The sequence below is a fragment of the Schistocerca gregaria genome, chromosome 4 (genome assembly GCF_023897955.1).
Source record: "Schistocerca gregaria isolate iqSchGreg1 chromosome 4, iqSchGreg1.2, whole genome shotgun sequence".
Lineage (NCBI taxonomy): Eukaryota > Metazoa > Arthropoda > Insecta > Orthoptera > Acrididae > Schistocerca > Schistocerca gregaria.
The window spans coordinates 25602960-25623160 of record NC_064923.1 but is presented as its reverse complement, the minus strand read 5'-3'; the positions used below and the strand labels follow the sequence as shown (position 1 = coordinate 25623160).

Here is a 20201-nt window from a genome sequence, read left to right as displayed (position 1 = left end):
CGTAACTGTTGGACGATATGATGGACTGACGTCTGCTGTTGCGGCAAGTTTGTGGAGTCACGTGCTCGAATCTGGTGACCGACGGCGGTGCAGGCCGTCAAGGATGTAATCTTGGTTTGGAGTCTGCGTACGTGCGTGATGTTATTAGGCACCTGATGATAATCCCGGTACAATTCTCGCAGGGCACAGAAATAGAATTCAGTGATTTCCTTCTCACCGCGAGCACGAATCCGGGCGTGGTGCTTGATGCAAGTAATGAGTTTCCCCTTTGCATGAAGCGTCCACCAATCAATCCACGTGGAATACGTGGGCCTGCTTGATGTTACGGAGTGCCAAACTGACCGGATCTCACGCTCTAAAGTGGCGTCTTGTAAGAGGCGACAGTTGAGTTGCCATCGTCCGAAGCCTCTATAAACTTTCTGCGGTGAGTGATTAAAGACGATGTGGTAAGCGATATGGTCACTGAAATTAACGGGCCAATATTCGCAAGTTCCCACGTCGGCTAAAAGACCGCGTTGCACATATATGCGATCTAACCTGCTGGAAGATGTCTGCGTAAAGTGAGTAAAGGCAACTTCATCTGGGTGTAAGGTCGCCCACGTGTCGACTGACTGCAATTCTGTAACCAGTGTTAGCAGTTCCTGGCTAAAGTTAAAGTTCGGCGTTTGATCGGTGCGGCGCAATACGCAGTTAAAGTCACCACCCATAATAATACGCAGACGCAAGTCGGTGATTAGATTCGCTATCTCTCCCGTGTAAAACTCCCTCCTCGCCGCTCGCGCGTTGGAACCGGAAGGGGCGTACACATTAAGAAGGAGTACATCATGGAACTGTGCGGCAATGCCTCGTCCGGTAGGTAACATGGACAAACAAGAACATTCAATGCCTTCCCGATACAGAATGATCGTACCTGCCTCCGTCCCTATATTGACAATGGCGTCATAACCGGGGACGTCGGCTAGGAGTGGAGTCAGTGCTTCCTGTACGAACAGAATATCTATATCAGCGGCCCGTAAATAATGTCGAAGGCTGTGGATTTTTGCTTGAGAGACAATGCGGTTAACATTTATGGTAGAAATCTTATAGGATTGTCGTGAACGGAGCGATGTGGGATGAGTGGTCATCTGCAGATGAAAACAGGTACGATTTTTATCCCTTCAACAGTCGTCCGCTTCGGAGGTCGTATAAGTCTAGACGTCGCCGTCCGTGGACGCTGCATTGCGCCGAGACGTAAGCAGCGTATCACCAGTTGCCATCGGTTCTTCACGCTCGGGATTGCCAGTCATATCTTCAATATCATCCGCCCAATTATCGACAGACACAGCCGTCGTCGCGCCTGCTGCAGCAGTTCCGGAACCACATTGCGGGCCGTCACCCTGCACATCTGCAACTTGGGCCGTCCGCGGTGGTGCACTAATATGTGCCCTCCCCGTGTCAAGGTTGGATACATCATCGTCAATATTCATGGGTGAGGCCAACGACGGAAGACAATCTTCGGTCCCCGAAGTGTCATCGCAGATCATGCGGCCCGCGTGTTTGGCCTTTTCACGCAAGGGAGGTGCCGATTGAGCTGCCGCCGGACGAGCGATCCGACGTTTCTTGTGCTTTTTCGGGGAGGACCCACTGACAGAGGCTTCCGCATTCTTTAAAGGAAGAGGAAGAGTCTCTGTCTCTTGCTGGCTGTCAGTGGCGGTAGTGGCCGCCTCCACAACGTCAACCCTGGCTTCCTCACGTGAGGCGTCACGGGGCACCGCGGCAGGTAAGCCAGCGACCGGCAAAGCTTCCTGAGCGGTAGAGATTTCCATAGGTACATCTCCGTCATTCGTAACATCGGCCACACTAAGTCCGACTTCCGCAGCCGACGCAGTGGGTGTATTTGCACGGACCGCCGCTACATGAGTAGTCGGTAATATTGTCGGTTGCGGGGGAGGGCCCAGTTCACCCGCAGGCAGCTGCGTTACACGTCGTTGGATGCACTGTGCCCGGACGTGTCCCGTGGAATTACAGCCTGAACATGTACGAGGCTGTCCCTCATATATGATTATCGCCCTATATCCACAAATCGTTAGGTAGGACGGAATATGCCGTTGCAATTCGATCTTAATTTGACGCACACCGTTCAAAACAGGGTACTTATGGAACGGGGCCCACTTTTCGGCAATGTTACTGATAATTTTGCCGTAGGACTTAATAGAAGCATTAATTTGTTCAGCCGAGATTTCAAAAGGCAACTCGAAAATCCTGACGGTACGAATACCAAGACCAGCGTGGACAACAGTCACCTCACCAACATTCCCGTCACTGTGTCGAAATTTATAGGTACCGCCACATGAATCGATGATTTTGTCGCACAATTCTGGGTCACGCAATTTGATATAAACTGTGCTACTGACAATAGACAAATGGATACCAATGATATCGGTGGGAGGCAATTTTACGTCTTCATCGAGAAATCGTTCGACTTCGTAATATTTCGGTCGAGAAAAACTTCCATCAAACATAAACTTCAAAGTATCTTTCCGCTCTGGGTGATCCATGTTAGGTTCTATTCGTTACAAACAAGATGCTTGCGCGCCGCAACGGCCCTCGACTCACCACGTGCCGCACCGCAGGCCGCAGCTGAGCACGTAAACAACGCTCCAGGCACGTCCGACCTGCACGACGGCCGCGCCTCGACTGACTGAGCTAGCCGCGCTGCCTCGGTGAGTATATGCCGGTTAGCACGTCACACAGTACTCGTTTGGGTTGATTGGTCCCATACAGAACCTCCCCATGTTGCCTAATGTTTTCCTAACGTCACACTCGTCACGTAGTTCACTTTTATTTCATAATCATTTCTGAGAGGTAACAGAATTGCATGACAACCTGCAGAGCTAGTTTCGTCAAAATAAACACACATACTTGATGTGACTCATAAGCCGAACGAGTTACTTTCCGATGTTATTTTAGATGTGCAAGTGCCAGTCAAAAACACGCGGCGACGGCAATATGCAAACCAATTCGCTAGTTAACACCGGTCTTGTTGTGCGTGTTTTAAGCTGAAGAGCATCTCCAAGCAGAAAATGGTCAACAGCAACATTCACACGGTTTCGTACTGCTCAAGTGCTACACTAAAACGGTATGTTTCTTTTTCAGATCTGGAAAAACACGACCGAGAGAGGAATCAAACACGCAATCTTCGGATACGAAGTCCGACGCCTTATCCATGAGGCCACACGGTCACTGACAAACAAGTGGAACTTATATACGACTCATCTCAAAACGCTCACACCACTGAGGAGTTGTGTTTTCGTTCTACACAGACGCTGCCCCTTGCTCTTTCCCACCCATTTGATACATTCAAACTGCTACGAGACCTACCAAATATAGACTGGGAAACTAAACCACACACTTTGTGCATTCGGAAATGTAAGGCAGGGCGTCCCTCGCCGCATTTGCTACGATGTCCATTTGCTACTTCTGCAGAAGTGGCGACGACGACGACGACAACGACGACGACGACGACCGCGGAAGGCTCTGAGATATGTGAGAAATACATCTATAAAATATGTTTCAGACTGTCCCGTCCCACCTTATGCTGTACCGGTTTGACAAATGCTTTATCTGCGCCATTCGCCTTAATCACATCTGAGAGTAATTCTTAATAAAACGCCTCTCGCTAATTGTTCGTCATCCCAGATACTGTTTGCTATAAGGCCACGACGCGCAACTGATATCCAAAATTCGTCTGCCTCCTGTGAGGATCGAACTCACGACCCCTGGTTTACTAGACCAGTGCTCTGCCACTGAGCTAAAGAGGCGCGGTATAGCGGTTCTTTTGCGTACTTCATCCTTACGGTCGTCTGGATCATCAGACTTCAGTTGACAACACTTCATATTACCGTCTCATATTTGCAGCTATGGCGACCCATTACTGCTTGGCTACACATCTGACACGTAAAGGAAGTGCTCTCCAAATAACACCACTTCCATTTCAGAACATGTCTTTCACACATGTCTACAAAATCACCTTCACCTTCAAATACAGTTTCCTTGCGACTGACGGAGACGTAGGCAAAGTTTAAAGTTGCTATTTCCATTACATCACGTTAATCAGAAAAACGGTAAGTTACATCTGCAGAGGAACAAAATTCCGTTCCTCCCCACGTGGGGCTCCAACCCACGACCCTGGGATTAAGAGCCTTATGTTCTACCGACTGAGCTAGCCGCGCTGCCTCGGTGAGTATATGCCGGTTAGCACGTCACACAGTACTCGTTTGGGTTGATTGGTCCCATACAGAACCTCCCCATGTTGCCTAATGTTTTCCTAACGTCACACTCGTCACGTAGTTCACTTTTATTTCATAATCATTTCTGAGAGGTAACAGAATTGCATGACAACCTGCAGAGCTAGTTTCGTCAAAATTAACACACATACTTGATGTGACTCATAAGCCGAACGAGTTACTTTCCGACGTTATTTTAGATGTGCAAGTGCCAGTCAAAAACACGCGGCGACGGCAATATGCAAACCAATTCGCTAGTTAACACCGGTCTTGTTGTGCGTGTTTCAAGCTCAAGAGCATCTCCAAGCAGAAAATGGTCAACAGCAACGTTCACACGGTTTCGTACTGCTCAAGTGCTGCACTAAAACGGTATGTTTCTTTTTCATATCTGGAAAAACACGACCGAGAGAGGAATCAAACACGCAATCTTCGGATACGAAGTCCGACGCCTTATCCATTAGGCCACACGGTCACTGACAAACAAGTGGAACTTATATACGACTCATCTCAAAACGCTCACACCACTGAGGAGTTGTGTTTTCGTTCTACACAGACGCTGCCCCTTGCTCTTTCCCACCCATTTGATACATTCAACCTGCTACGAGACCTACCAAATATAGACTGGGAAACTAAACCACACACTATGTGCATTCGGAAATGTAAGGCAGGGCGTCCCTCGCCGCATTTGCTACGATGTCCATTTGCTACTTCTGCAGAAGTGGCGGCGGCGGCGACGACGACGACGACGACGACGACGACGACGACGACGACGACAACCGCGGAAGGCTCTGAGGTATGTGAGAAATACATCTATAAAATATATTTCAGACTGTCCCATCCCACCTTATGCTGTACCGCTTTGGCAAATGCTTTATCTGCGCCATTCGCCTTAATCACATCTGAGAGTAATTCTTAATAAAACGCCTCTCGCTAATTGTTAGTCATCCCAGATACTGTTTGCTATAAGGCCACGACGCGCAACTGATATCCAAAATTCGTCTGCCTCCTGTGAGGATCGAACTCACGACCCCTGGTTTACTAGACCAGTGCTCTGCCACTGAGCTAAAGAGGGGCGGCCTAGCGGTACTTTTGCGTACTTCATCCTTACGGTCGTCTGGATCATCAGACTTCAGCTGACAACACTTCATATTACCGTCTAATATTTGCAGCTATGGCGACCCATTACTGCTTACCTACACATCTGACACGTAAAGGAAGTGCTCTCCAAATAACACCACTTGCATTTCAGAACATGTCTTTCACACATGTCTACAAAATCACCTTCACCTTCAAATACAGTTTCGTAGTGACTGACGGAGACGTAGGCAAAGTTTAAAGTTGCTATTTCCATTACATCACGTTAATCAGAAAAACGGTAAGTTACATCTGCAGAGGAACAAAATTCCGTGCCTCCCCACGTGGGGCTCGAACCCACGACCCTGGGATTAAGAGCCTTATGTTCTACCGACTGAGCTAGCCGCGCTGCCTCGGTGAGTATATGCCGGTTAGCACGTCACACAGTACTCGTTTGGGTTGATTGGTCCCATACAGAACCTCCCCATGTTGCCTAATGTTTTCCTAACGTCACACTCGTCACGTAGTTCACTTTTATTTCATAATCATTTCTGAGAGGTAACAGAATTGCATGACAACCTGCAGAGCTAGTTTCGTCAAAATTAACACACATACTTGATGTGACTCATAAGCCGAACGAGTTACTTTCCGACGTTATTTTAGATGTGCAAGTGCCAGTCAAAAACACGCGGCGACGGCAATATGCAAACCAATTCGCTAGTTAACACCGGTCTTGTTGTGAGTGTTTCAAGCTCAAGGGCATCTCCAAGCAGAAAATGGTCAACAGCAACGTTCACACGGTTTCGTACTGCTCAAGTGCTACACTAAAACGGTATGTTTCTTTTTCATATCTGGAAAAACACGACCGAGAGAGGAATCAAACACGCAATCTTCGGATACGAAGTCCGACGCCTTATCCATTAGGCCACACGGTCACTGACAAACAAGTGGAACTTATATACGACTCATCTCAAAACGCTCACACCACTGAGGAGTTGTGTTTTCGTTCTACACAGACGCTGCCCCTTGCTCTTTCCCACCCATTTGATACATTCAACCTGCTACGAGACCTACCAAATATAGACTGGGAAACTAAACCACACACTTTGTGCATTCGGAAATGTAAGGCAGGGCGTCCCTCGCCGCATTTGCTACGATGTCCATTTGCTACTTCTGCAGAAGTGGCGGCGGCGGCGACGACGACGACGACGACGACGACGACGACGACGACGACAACCGCGGAAGGCTCTGAGGTATGTGAGAAATACATCTATAAAATATATTTCAGACTGTCCCATCCCACCTTATGCTGTACCGCTTTGGCAAATGCTTTATCTGCGCCATTCGCCTTAATCACATCTGAGAGTAATTCTTAATAAAACGCCTCTCGCTAATTGTTAGTCATCCCAGATACTGTTTGCTATAAGGCCACGACGCGCAACTGATATCCAAAATTCGTCTGCCTCCTGTGAGGATCGAACTCACGACCCCTGGTTTACTAGATAGGGCTCTGCCACTGAGCTAAAGAGGGGCGGCCTAGCGGTACTTTTGCGTACTTCATCCTTACGGTCGTCTGGATCATCAGACTTCAGCTGACAACACTTCATATTACCGTCTAATATTTGCAGCTATGGCGACCCATTACTGCTTACCTACACATCTGACACGTAAAGGAAGTGCTCTCCAAATAACACCACTTGCATTTCAGAACATGTCTTTCACACATGTCTACAAAATCACCTTCACCTTCAAATACAGTTTCGTAGTGACTGACGGAGACGTAGGCAAAGTTTAAAGTTGCTATTTCCATTACATCACGTTAATCAGAAAAACGGTAAGTTACATCTGCAGAGGAACAAAATTCCGTGCCTCCCCACGTGGGGCTCGAACCCACGACCCTGGGATTAAGAGCCTTATGTTCTACCGACTGAGCTAGCCGCGCTGCCTCGGTGAGTATATGCCGGTTAGCACGTCACACAGTACTCGTTTGGGTTGATTGGTCCCATACAGAACCTCCCCATGTTGCCTAATGTTTTCCTAACGTCACACTCGTCACGTAGTTCACTTTTATTTCATAATCATTTCTGAGAGGTAACAGAATTGCATGACAACCTGCAGAGCTAGTTTCGTCAAAATAAACACACATACTTGATGTGACTCATAAGCCGAACGAGTTACTTTCCGATGTTATTTTAGATGTGCAAGTGCCAGTCAAAAACACGCGGCGACGGCAATATGCAAACCAATTCGCTAGTTAACACCGGTCTTGTTGTGCGTGTTTTAAGCTGAAGAGCATCTCCAAGCAGAAAATGGTCAACAGCAACATTCACACGGTTTCGTACTGCTCAAGTGCTACACTAAAACGGTATGTTTCTTTTTCAGATCTGGAAAAACACGACCGAGAGAGGAATCAAACACGCAATCTTCGGATACGAAGTCCGACGCCTTATCCATTAGGCCACACGGTCACTGACAAACAAGTGGAACTTATATACGACTCATCTCAAAACGCTCACACCACTGAGGAGTTGTGTTTTCGTTCTACACAGACGCTGCCCCTTGCTCTTTCCCACCCATTTGATACATTCAACCTGCTACGAGACCTACCAAATATAGACTGGGAAACTAAACCACACACTTTGTGCATTCGGAAATGTAAGGCAGGGCGTCCCTCGCCGCATTTGCTACGATGTCCATTTGCTACTTCTGCAGAAGTGGCGGCGGCGACGACGATGACGACGACGACGACGACAACCGCGGAAGGCTCTGAGATATGTGAGAAATACATCTATAAAATATATTTCAGACTGTCCCATCCCACCTTATGCTGTACCGCTTTGGCAAATGCTTTATCTGCGCCATTCGCCTTAATCACATCTGAGAGTAATTCTTAATAAAACGCCTCTCGCTAATTGTTAGTCATCCCAGATACTGTTTGCTATAAGGCCACGACGCGCAACTGATATCCAAAATTCGTCTGCCTCCTGTGAGGATCGAACTCACGACCCCTGGTTTACTAGACCAGTGCTCTGCCACTGAGCTAAAGAGGCGCGGCCTAGCGGTACTTTTGCGTACTTCATCCTTACGGTCGTCTGGATCATCAGACTTCAGCTGACAACACTTCATATTACCGTCTAATATTTGCAGCTATGGCGACCCATTACTGCTTGCCTACACATCTGACACGTAAAGGAAGTGCTCTCCAAATAACACCACTTGCATTTCAGAACATGTCTTTCACACATGTCTACAAAATCACCTTCACCTTCAAATACAGTTTCGTAGCGACTGACGGAGACGTAGGCAAAGTTTAAAGTTGCTATTTCCATTACATCACGTTAATCAGAAAAACGGTAAGTTACATCTGCAGAGGAACAAAATTCCGTTTCTCCCCACGTGGGGCTCGAACCCACGACCCTGGGATTAAGAGCCTTATGTTCTACCGACTGAGCTAGCCGCGCTGCCTCGGTGAGTATATGCCGGTTAGCACGTCACACAGTACTCGTTTGGGTTGATTGGTCCCATACAGAACCTCCCCATGTTGCCTAATGTTTTCCTAACGTCACACTCGTCACGTAGTTCACTTTTATTTCATAATCATTTCTGAGAGGTAACAGAATTGCATGACAACCTGCAGAGCTAGTTTCGTCAAAATAAACACACATACTTGATGTGACTCATAAGCCGAACGAGTTACTTTCCGACGTTATTTTAGATGTGCAAGTGCCAGTCAAAAACACGCGGCGACGGCAATATGCAAACCAATTCGCTAGTTAACACCGGTCTTGTTGTGCGTGTTTCAAGCTCAAGAGCATCTCCAAGCAGAAAATGGTCAACAGCAACGTTCACACGGTTTCGTACTGCTCAAGTGCTGCACTAAAACGGTATGTTTCTTTTTCATATCTGGAAAAACACGACCGAGAGAGGAATCAAACACGCAAACTTCGGATACGAAGTCCGACGCCTTATCCATTAGGCCACACGGTCACTGACAAACAAGTGGAACTTATATACGACTCATCTCAAAACGCTCACACCACTGAGGAGTTGTGTTTTCGTTCTACACAGACGCTGCCCCTTGCTCTTTCCCACCCATTTGATACATTCAACCTGCTACGAGACCTACCAAATATAGACTGGGAAACTAAACCACACACTATGTGCATTCGGAAATGTAAGGCAGGGCGTCCCTCGCCGCATTTGCTACGATGTCCATTTGCTACTTCTGCAGAAGTGGCGGCGGCGGCGACGACGACGACGACGACGACGACGACGACGACGACGACAACCGCGGAAGGCTCTGAGGTATGTGAGAAATACATCTATAAAATATATTTCAGACTGTCCCATCCCACCTTATGCTGTACCGCTTTGGCAAATGCTTTATCTGCGCCATTCGCCTTAATCACATCTGAGAGTAATTCTTAATAAAACGCCTCTCGCTAATTGTTAGTCATCCCAGATACTGTTTGCTATAAGGCCACGACGCGCAACTGATATCCAAAATTCGTCTGCCTCCTGTGAGGATCGAACTCACGACCCCTGGTTTACTAGACCAGTGCTCTGCCACTGAGCTAAAGAGGGGCGGCCTAGCGGTACTTTTGCGTACTTCATCCTTACGGTCGTCTGGATCATCAGACTTCAGCTGACAACACTTCATATTACCGTCTAATATTTGCAGCTATGGCGACCCATTACTGCTTACCTACACATCTGACACGTAAAGGAAGTGCTCTCCAAATAACACCACTTGCATTTCAGAACATGTCTTTCACACATGTCTACAAAATCACCTTCACCTTCAAATACAGTTTCGTAGTGACTGACGGAGACGTAGGCAAAGTTTAAAGTTGCTATTTCCATTACATCACGTTAATCAGAAAAACGGTAAGTTACATCTGCAGAGGAACAAAATTCCGTGCCTCCCCACGTGGGGCTCGAACCCACGACCCTGGGATTAAGAGCCTTATGTTCTACCGACTGAGCTAGCCGCGCTGCCTCGGTGAGTATATGCCGGTTAGCACGTCACACAGTACTCGTTTGGGTTGATTGGTCCCATACAGAACCTCCCCATGTTGCCTAATGTTTTCCTAACGTCACACTCGTCACGTAGTTCACTTTTATTTCATAATCATTTCTGAGAGGTAACAGAATTGCATGACAACCTGCAGAGCTAGTTTCGTCAAAATTAACACACATACTTGATGTGACTCATAAGCCGAACGAGTTACTTTCCGACGTTATTTTAGATGTGCAAGTGCCAGTCAAAAACACGCGGCGACGGCAATATGCAAACCAATTCGCTAGTTAACACCGGTCTTGTTGTGAGTGTTTCAAGCTCAAGGGCATCTCCAAGCAGAAAATGGTCAACAGCAACGTTCACACGGTTTCGTACTGCTCAAGTGCTACACTAAAACGGTATGTTTCTTTTTCATATCTGGAAAAACACGACCGAGAGAGGAATCAAACACGCAATCTTCGGATACGAAGTCCGACGCCTTATCCATTAGGCCACACGGTCACTGACAAACAAGTGGAACTTATATACGACTCATCTCAAAACGCTCACACCACTGAGGAGTTGTGTTTTCGTTCTACACAGACGCTGCCCCTTGCTCTTTCCCACCCATTTGATACATTCAACCTGCTACGAGACCTACCAAATATAGACTGGGAAACTAAACCACACACTTTGTGCATTCGGAAATGTAAGGCAGGGCGTCCCTCGCCGCATTTGCTACGATGTCCATTTGCTACTTCTGCAGAAGTGGCGGCGGCGGCGACGACGACGACGACGACGACGACGACGACGACGACGACGACAACCGCGGAAGGCTCTGAGGTATGTGAGAAATACATCTATAAAATATATTTCAGACTGTCCCATCCCACCTTATGCTGTACCGCTTTGGCAAATGCTTTATCTGCGCCATTCGCCTTAATCACATCTGAGAGTAATTCTTAATAAAACGCCTCTCGCTAATTGTTAGTCATCCCAGATACTGTTTGCTATAAGGCCACGACGCGCAACTGATATCCAAAATTCGTCTGCCTCCTGTGAGGATCGAACTCACGACCCCTGGTTTACTAGACAGGGCTCTGCCACTGAGCTAAAGAGGGGCGGCCTAGCGGTACTTTTGCGTACTTCATCCTTACGGTCGTCTGGATCATCAGACTTCAGCTGACAACACTTCATATTACCGTCTAATATTTGCAGCTATGGCGACCCATTACTGCTTACCTACACATCTGACACGTAAAGGAAGTGCTCTCCAAATAACACCACTTGCATTTCAGAACATGTCTTTCACACATGTCTACAAAATCACCTTCACCTTCAAATACAGTTTCGTAGTGACTGACGGAGACGTAGGCAAAGTTTAAAGTTGCTATTTCCATTACATCACGTTAATCAGAAAAACGGTAAGTTACATCTGCAGAGGAACAAAATTCCGTGCCTCCCCACGTGGGGCTCGAACCCACGACCCTGGGATTAAGAGCCTTATGTTCTACCGACTGAGCTAGCCGCGCTGCCTCGGTGAGTATATGCCGGTTAGCACGTCACACAGTACTCGTTTGGGTTGATTGGTCCCATACAGAACCTCCCCATGTTGCCTAATGTTTTCCTAACGTCACACTCGTCACGTAGTTCACTTTTATTTCATAATCATTTCTGAGAGGTAACAGAATTGCATGACAACCTGCAGAGCTAGTTTCGTCAAAATAAACACACATACTTGATGTGACTCATAAGCCGAACGAGTTACTTTCCGATGTTATTTTAGATGTGCAAGTGCCAGTCAAAAACACGCGGCGACGGCAATATGCAAACCAATTCGCTAGTTAACACCGGTCTTGTTGTGCGTGTTTCAAGCTGAAGAGCATCTCCAAGCAGAAAATGGTCAACAGCAACATTCACACGGTTTCGTACTGCTCAAGTGCTACACTAAAACGGTATGTTTCTTTTTCAGATCTGGAAAAACACGACCGAGAGAGGAATCAAACACGCAATCTTCGGATACGAAGTCCGACGCCTTATCCATTAGGCCACACGGTCACTGACAAACAAGTGGAACTTATATACGACTCATCTCAAAACGCTCACACCACTGAGGAGTTGTGTTTTCGTTCTACACAGACGCTGCCCCTTGCTCTTTCCCACCCATTTGATACATTCAACCTGCTACGAGACCTACCAAATATAGACTGGGAAACTAAACCACACACTTTGTGCATTCGGAAATGTAAGGCAGGGCGTCCCTCGCCGCATTTGCTACGATGTCCATTTGCTACTTCTGCAGAAGTGGCGGCGGCGACGACGATGACGACGACGACGACGACAACCGCGGAAGGCTCTGAGATATGTGAGAAATACATCTATAAAATATATTTCAGACTGTCCCATCCCACCTTATGCTGTACCGCTTTGGCAAATGCTTTATCTGCGCCATTCGCCTTAATCACATCTGAGAGTAATTCTTAATAAAACGCCTCTCGCTAATTGTTAGTCATCCCAGATACTGTTTGCTATAAGGCCACGACGCGCAACTGATATCCAAAATTCGTCTGCCTCCTGTGAGGATCGAACTCACGACCCCTGGTTTACTAGACCAGTGCTCTGCCACTGAGCTAAAGAGGCGCGGCCTAGCGGTACTTTTGCGTACTTCATCCTTACGGTCGTCTGGATCATCAGACTTCAGCTGACAACACTTCATATTACCGTCTAATATTTGCAGCTATGGCGACCCATTACTGCTTGCCTACACATCTGACACGTAAAGGAAGTGCTCTCCAAATAACACCACTTGCATTTCAGAACATGTCTTTCACACATGTATACAAAATCACCTTCACCTTCAAATACAGTTTCGTAGCGACTGACGGAGACGTAGGCAAAGTTTAAAGTTGCTATTTCCATTACATCACGTTAATCAGAAAAACGGTAAGTTACATCTGCAGAGGAACAAAATTCCGTTTCTCCCCACGTGGGGCTCGAACCCACGACCCTGGGATTAAGAGCCTTATGTTCTACCGACTGAGCTAGCCGCGCTGCCTCGGTGAGTATATGCCGGTTAGCACGTCACACAGTACTCGTTTGGGTTGATTGGTCCCATACAGAACCTCCCCATGTTGCCTAATGTTTTCCTAACGTCACACTCGTCACGTAGTTCACTTTTATTTCATAATCATTTCTGAGAGGTAACAGAATTGCATGACAACCTGCAGAGCTAGTTTCGTCAAAATAAACACACATACTTGATGTGACTCATAAGCCGAACGAGTTACTTTCCGACGTTATTTTAGATGTGCAAGTGCCAGTCAAAAACACGCGGCGACGGCAATATGCAAACCAATTCGCTAGTTAACACCGGTCTTGTTGTGCGTGTTTCAAGCTCAAGAGCATCTCCAAGCAGAAAATGGTCAACAGCAACGTTCACACGGTTTCGTACTGCTCAAGTGCTGCACTAAAACGGTATGTTTCTTTTTCATATCTGGAAAAACACGACCGAGAGAGGAATGAAACACGCAATCTTCGGATACGAAGTCCGACGCCTTATCCATTAGGCCACACGGTCACTGACAAACAAGTGGAACTTATATACGACTCATCTCAAAACGCTCACACCACTGAGGAGTTGTGTTTTCGTTCTACACAGACGCTGCCCCTTGCTCTTTCCCACCCATTTGATACATTCAACCTGCTACGAGACCTACCAAATATAGACTGGGAAACTAAACCACACACTATGTGCATTCGGAAATGTAAGGCAGGGCGTCCCTCGCCGCATTTGCTACGATGTCCATTTGCTACTTCTGCAGAAGTGGCGGCGGCGGCGACGACGACGACGACGACGACGACGACGACGACGACGACGACGACAACCGCGGAAGGCTCTGAGGTATGTGAGAAATACATCTATAAAATATATTTCAGACTGTCCCATCCCACCTTATGCTGTACCGCTTTGGCAAATGCTTTATCTGCGCCATTCGCCTTAATCACATCTGAGAGTAATTCTTAATAAAACGCCTCTCGCTAATTGTTAGTCATCCCAGATACTGTTTGCTATAAGGCCACGACGCGCAACTGATATCTAAAATTCGTCTGCCTCCTGTGAGGATCGAACTCACGACCCCTGGTTTACTAGACCAGTGCTCTGCCACTGAGCTAAAGAGGGGCGGCCTAGCGGTACTTTTGCGTACTTCATCCTTACGGTCGTCTGGATCATCAGACTTCAGCTGACAACACTTCATATTACCGTCTAATATTTGCAGCTATGGCGACCCATTACTGCTTACCTACACATCTGACACGTAAAGGAAGTGCTCTCCAAATAACACCACTTGCATTTCAGAACATGTCTTTCACACATGTCTACAAAATCACCTTCACCTTCAAATACAGTTTCGTAGTGACTGACGGAGACGTAGGCAAAGTTTAAAGTTGCTATTTCCATTACATCACGTTAATCAGAAAAACGGTAAGTTACATCTGCAGAGGAACAAAATTCCGTGCCTCCCCACGTGGGGCTCGAACCCACGACCCTGGGATTAAGAGCCTTATGTTCTACCGACTGAGCTAGCCGCGCTGCCTCGGTGAGTATATGCCGGTTAGCACGTCACACAGTACTCGTTTGGGTTGATTGGTCCCATACAGAACCTCCCCATGTTGCCTAATGTTTTCCTAACGTCACACTCGTCACGTAGTTCACTTTTATTTCATAATCATTTCTGAGAGGTAACAGAATTGCATGACAACCTGCAGAGCTAGTTTCGTCAAAATTAACACACATACTTGATGTGACTCATAAGCCGAACGAGTTACTTTCCGACGTTATTTTAGATGTGCAAGTGCCAGTCAAAAACACGCGGCGACGGCAATATGCAAACCAATTCGCTAGTTAACACCGGTCTTGTTGTGAGTGTTTCAAGCTCAAGAGCATCTCCAAGCAGAAAATGGTCAACAGCAACGTTCACACGGTTTCGTACTGCTCAAGTGCTGCACTAAAACGGTATGTTTCTTTTTCATATCTGGAAAAACACGACCGAGAGAGGAATCAAACACGCAATCTTCGGATACGAAGTCCGACGCCTTATCCATTAGGCCACACGGTCACTGACAAACAAGTGGAACTTATATACGACTCATCTCAAAACGCTCACACCACTGAGGAGTTGTGTTTTCGTTCTACACAGACGCTGCCCCTTGCTCTTTCCCACCCATTTGATACATTCAACCTGCTACGAGACCTACCAAATATAGACTGGGAAACTAAACCACACACTTTGTGCATTCGGAAATGTAAGGCAGGGCGTCCCTCGCCGCATTTGCTACGATGTCCATTTGCTACTTCTGCAGAAGTGGCGGCGGCGACGACGATGACGACGACGACGACGACAACCGCGGAAGGCTCTGAGATATGTGAGAAATACATCTATAAAATATATTTCAGACTGTCCCATCCCACCTTATGCTGTACCGCTTTGGCAAATGCTTTATCTGCGCCATTCGCCTTAATCACATCTGAGAGTAATTCTTAATAAAACGCCTCTCGCTAATTGTTAGTCATCCCAGATACTGTTTGCTATAAGGCCACGACGCGCAACTGATATCCAAAATTCGTCTGCCTCCTGTGAGGATCGAACTCACGACCCCTGGTTTACTAGACCAGTGCTCTGCCACTGAGCTAAAGAGGCGCGGCCTAGCGGTACTTTTGCGTACTTCATCCTTACGGTCGTCTGGATCATCAGACTTCAGCTGACAACACTTCATATTACCGTCTAATATTTGCAGCTATGGCGACCCATTACTGCTTGCCTACACATCTGACACGTAAAGGAAGTGCTCTCCAAATAACACCACTTGCATTTCAGAACATGTCTTTCACACATGTCTACAAAATCACCTTCACCTTCAAATACAGTTTCGTAGTGACTGACGGAGACGTAGGCAAAGTTTAAAGTTGCTATTTCCATTACATCACGTTAATCAGAAAAACGGTAAGTTACATCTGCAGAGGAACAAAATTCCGTGCCTCCCCACGTGGGGCTCGAACCCACGACCCTGGGATTAAGAGCCTTATGTTCTACCGACTGAGCTAGCCGCGCTGCCTCGGTGAGTATATGCCGGTTAGCACGTCACACAGTACTCGTTTGGGTTGATTGGTCCCATACAGAACCTCCCCATGTTGCCTAATGTTTTCCTAACGTCACACTCGTCACGTAGTTCACTTTTATTTCATAATCATTTCTGAGAGGTAACAGAATTGCATGACAACCTGCAGAGCTAGTTTCGTCAAAATTAACACACATACTTGATGTGACTCATAAGCCGAACGAGTTACTTTCCGACGTTATTTTAGATGTGCAAGTGCCAGTCAAAAACACGCGGCGACGGCAATATGCAAACCAATTCGCTAGTTAACACCGGTCTTGTTGTGAGTGTTTCAAGCTCAAGGGCATCTCCAAGCAGAAAATGGTCAACAGCAACGTTCACACGGTTTCGTACTGCTCAAGTGCTGCACTAAAACGGTATGTTTCTTTTTCATATCTGGAAAAACACGACCGAGAGAGGAATCAAACACGCAATCTTCGGATACGAAGTCCGACGCCTTATCCATTAGGCCACACGGTCACTGACAAACAAGTGGAACTTATATACGACTCATCTCAAAACGCTCACACCACTGAGGAGTTGTGTTTTCGTTCTACACAGACGCTGCCCCTTGCTCTTTCCCACCCATTTGATACATTCAACCTGCTACGAGACCTACCAAATATAGACTGGGAAACTAAACCACACACTTTGTGCATTCGGAAATGTAAGGCAGGGCGTCCCTCGCCGCATTTGCTACGATGTCCATTTGCTACTTCTGCAGAAGTGGCGGCGGCGGCGACGACGACGACGACGACGACGACGACGACGACGACGACGACGACAACCGCGGAAGGCTCTGAGGTATGTGAGAAATACATCTATAAAATATATTTCAGACTGTCCCATCCCACCTTATGCTGTACCGCTTTGGCAAATGCTTTATCTGCGCCATTCGCCTTAATCACATCTGAGAGTAATTCTTAATAAAACGCCTCTCGCTAATTGTTAGTCATCCCAGATACTGTTTGCTATAAGGCCACGACGCGCAACTGATATCCAAAATTCGTCTGCCTCCTGTGAGGATCGAACTCACGACCCCTGGTTTACTAGACCAGTGCTCTGCCACTGAGCTAAAGAGGGGCGGCCTAGCGGTACTTTTGCGTACTTCATCCTTACGGTCGTCTGGATCATCAGACTTCAGCTGACAACACTTCATATTACCGTCTAATATTTGCAGCTATGGCGACCCATTACTGCTTACCTACACATCTGACACGTAAAGGAAGTGCTCTCCAAATAACACCACTTGCATTTCAGAACATGTCTTTCACACATGTCTACAAAATCACCTTCACCTTCAAATACAGTTTCGTAGTGACTGACGGAGACGTAGGCAAAGTTTAAAGTTGCTATTTCCATTACATCACGTTAATCAGAAAAACGGTAAGTTACATCTGCAGAGGAACAAAATTCCGTGCCTCCCCACGTGGGGCTCGAACCCACGACCCTGGGATTAAGAGCCTTATGTTCTACCGACTGAGCTAGCCGCGCTGCCTCGGAGAGTATATGCCGGTTAGCACGTCACACAGTACTCGTTTGGGTTGATTGGTCCCATACAGAACCTCCCCATGTTGCCTAATGTTTTCCTAACGTCACACTCGTCACGTAGTTCACTTTTATTTCATAATCATTTCTGAGAGGTAACAGAATTGCATGACAACCTGCAGAGCTAGTTTCGTCAAAATTAACACACATACTTGATGTGACTCATAAGCCGAACGAGTTACTTTCCGACGTTATTTTAGATGTGCAAGTGCCAGTCAAAAACACGCGGCGACGGCAATATGCAAACCAATTCGCTAGTTAACACCGGTCTTGTTGTGAGTGTTTCAAGCTCAAGGGCATCTCCAAGCAGAAAATGGTCAACAGCAACGTTCACACGGTTTCGTACTGCTCAAGTGCTGCACTAAAACGGTATGTTTCTTTTTCATATCTGGAAAAACACGACCGAGAGAGGAATCAAACACGCAATCTTCGGATACGAAGTCCGACGCCTTATCCATTAGGCCACACGGTCACTGACAAACAAGTGGAACTTATATACGACTCATCTCAAAACGCTCACACCACTGAGGAGTTGTGTTTTCGTTCTACACAGACGCTGCCCCTTGCTCTTTCCCACCCATTTGATACATTCAACCTGCTACGAGACCTACCAAATATAGACTGGGAAACTAAACCACACACTTTGTGCATTCGGAAATGTAAGGCAGGGCGTCCCTCGCCGCATTTGCTACGATGTCCATTTGCTACTTCTGCAGAAGTGGCGGCGGCGGCGACGACGACGACGACGACGACGACGACGACGACGACAACCGCGGAAGGCTCTGAGGTATGTGAGAAATACATCTATAAAATATATTTCAGACTGTCCCATCCCACCTTATGCTGTACCGCTTTGGCAAATGCTTTATCTGCGCCATTCGCCTTAATCACATCTGAGAGTAATTCTTAATAAAACGCCTCTCGCTAATTGTTAGTCATCCCAGATACTGTTTGCTATAAGGCCACGACGCGCAACTGATATCCAAAATTCGTCTGCCTCCTGTGAGGATCGAACTCACGACCCCTGGTTTACTAGACCAGTGCTCTGCCACTGAGCTAAAGAGGGGCGGCCTAGCGGTACTTTTGCGTACTTCATCCTTACGGTCGTCTGGATCATCAGACTTCAGCTGACAACACTTCATATTACCGTCTAATATTTGCAGCTATGGCGACCCATTACTGCTTACCTACACATCTGACACGTAAAGGAAGTGCTCTCCAAATAACACCACTTGCATTTCAGAACATGTCTTTCACACATGTCTACAAAATCACCTTCACCTTCAAATACAGTTTCGTAGTGACTGACGGAGACGTAGGCAAAGTTTAAAGTTGCTATTTCCATTACATCACGTTAATCAGAAAAACGGTAAGTTACATCTGCAGAGGAACAAAATTCCGTGCCTCCCCACGTGGGGCTCGAACCCACGACCCTGGGATTAAGAGCCTTACGTTCTACCGACTGAGCTAGCCGCGCTGCCTCGGAGAGTATATGCCGGTTAGCACGTCACACAGTACTCGTTTGGGTTGATTGGTCCCATACAGAACCTCCCCATGTTGCCTAATGTTTTCCTAACGTCACACTCGTCACGTAGTTCACTTTTATTTCATAATCATTTCTGAGAGGTAACAGAATTGCATGACAACCTGCAGAGCTAGTTTCGTCAAAATTAACACACATACTTGATGTGACTCATAAGCCGAACGAGTTACTTTCCGACGTTATTTTAGATGTGCAAGTGCCAGTCAAAAACACGCGGCGACGGCAATATGCAAACCAATTCGCTAGTTAACACCGGTCTTGTTGTGAGTGTTTCAACCTCAAGAGCATCTCCAAGCAGAAAATGGTCAACAGCAACGTTCACACGGTTTCGTACTGCTCAAGTGCTGCACTAAAACGGTATGTTTCTTTTTCATATCTGGAAAAACACGACCGAGAGAGGAATCAAACACGCAATCTTCGGATACGAAGTCCGACGCCTTATCCATTAGGCCACACGGTCACTGACAAACAAGTGGAACTTATATACGACTCATCTCAAAACGCTCACACCACTGAGGAGTTGTGTTTTCGTTCTACACAGACGCTGCCCCTTGCTCTTTCCCACCCATTTGATACATTCAACCTGCTACGAGACCTACCAAATATAGACTGGGAA

General features: G+C 46.9%; 9 non-coding genes across 9 annotated transcripts; all 9 read right to left on the bottom strand.

Annotated features, from left to right (window-relative positions):
• Positions 1–3728: 3728 nt before the first annotated feature.
• On the bottom strand, positions 3729–3800 carry Trnat-agu (transfer RNA threonine (anticodon AGU)). Its single transcript has one exon. It is a non-coding gene; the product is annotated as a tRNA-Thr (tRNA).
• Positions 3801–5265: 1465 nt separating this feature from the next.
• On the bottom strand, positions 5266–5339 carry Trnat-agu (transfer RNA threonine (anticodon AGU)). The gene has a single exon. It is a non-coding gene; the product is annotated as a tRNA-Thr (tRNA).
• Positions 5340–8317: 2978 nt separating this feature from the next.
• On the bottom strand, positions 8318–8389 carry Trnat-agu (transfer RNA threonine (anticodon AGU)). The gene has a single exon. It is a non-coding gene; the product is annotated as a tRNA-Thr (tRNA).
• Positions 8390–9851: 1462 nt separating this feature from the next.
• Positions 9852–9925, bottom strand: Trnat-agu (transfer RNA threonine (anticodon AGU)). Its single transcript has one exon. It is a non-coding gene; the product is annotated as a tRNA-Thr (tRNA).
• Positions 9926–12906: 2981 nt separating this feature from the next.
• Positions 12907–12978, bottom strand: Trnat-agu (transfer RNA threonine (anticodon AGU)). Its single transcript has one exon. It is a non-coding gene; the product is annotated as a tRNA-Thr (tRNA).
• A 1468-nt stretch (positions 12979–14446) lies between these two features.
• On the bottom strand, positions 14447–14520 carry Trnat-agu (transfer RNA threonine (anticodon AGU)). Its single transcript has one exon. It is a non-coding gene; the product is annotated as a tRNA-Thr (tRNA).
• A 1445-nt stretch (positions 14521–15965) lies between these two features.
• Positions 15966–16037, bottom strand: Trnat-agu (transfer RNA threonine (anticodon AGU)). Its single transcript has one exon. It is a non-coding gene; the product is annotated as a tRNA-Thr (tRNA).
• A 1468-nt stretch (positions 16038–17505) lies between these two features.
• Positions 17506–17579, bottom strand: Trnat-agu (transfer RNA threonine (anticodon AGU)). The gene has a single exon. It is a non-coding gene; the product is annotated as a tRNA-Thr (tRNA).
• A 1457-nt stretch (positions 17580–19036) lies between these two features.
• Trnat-agu (transfer RNA threonine (anticodon AGU)) lies at positions 19037–19110 on the bottom strand. The gene has a single exon. It is a non-coding gene; the product is annotated as a tRNA-Thr (tRNA).
• Positions 19111–20201: the final 1091 nt, after the last annotated feature.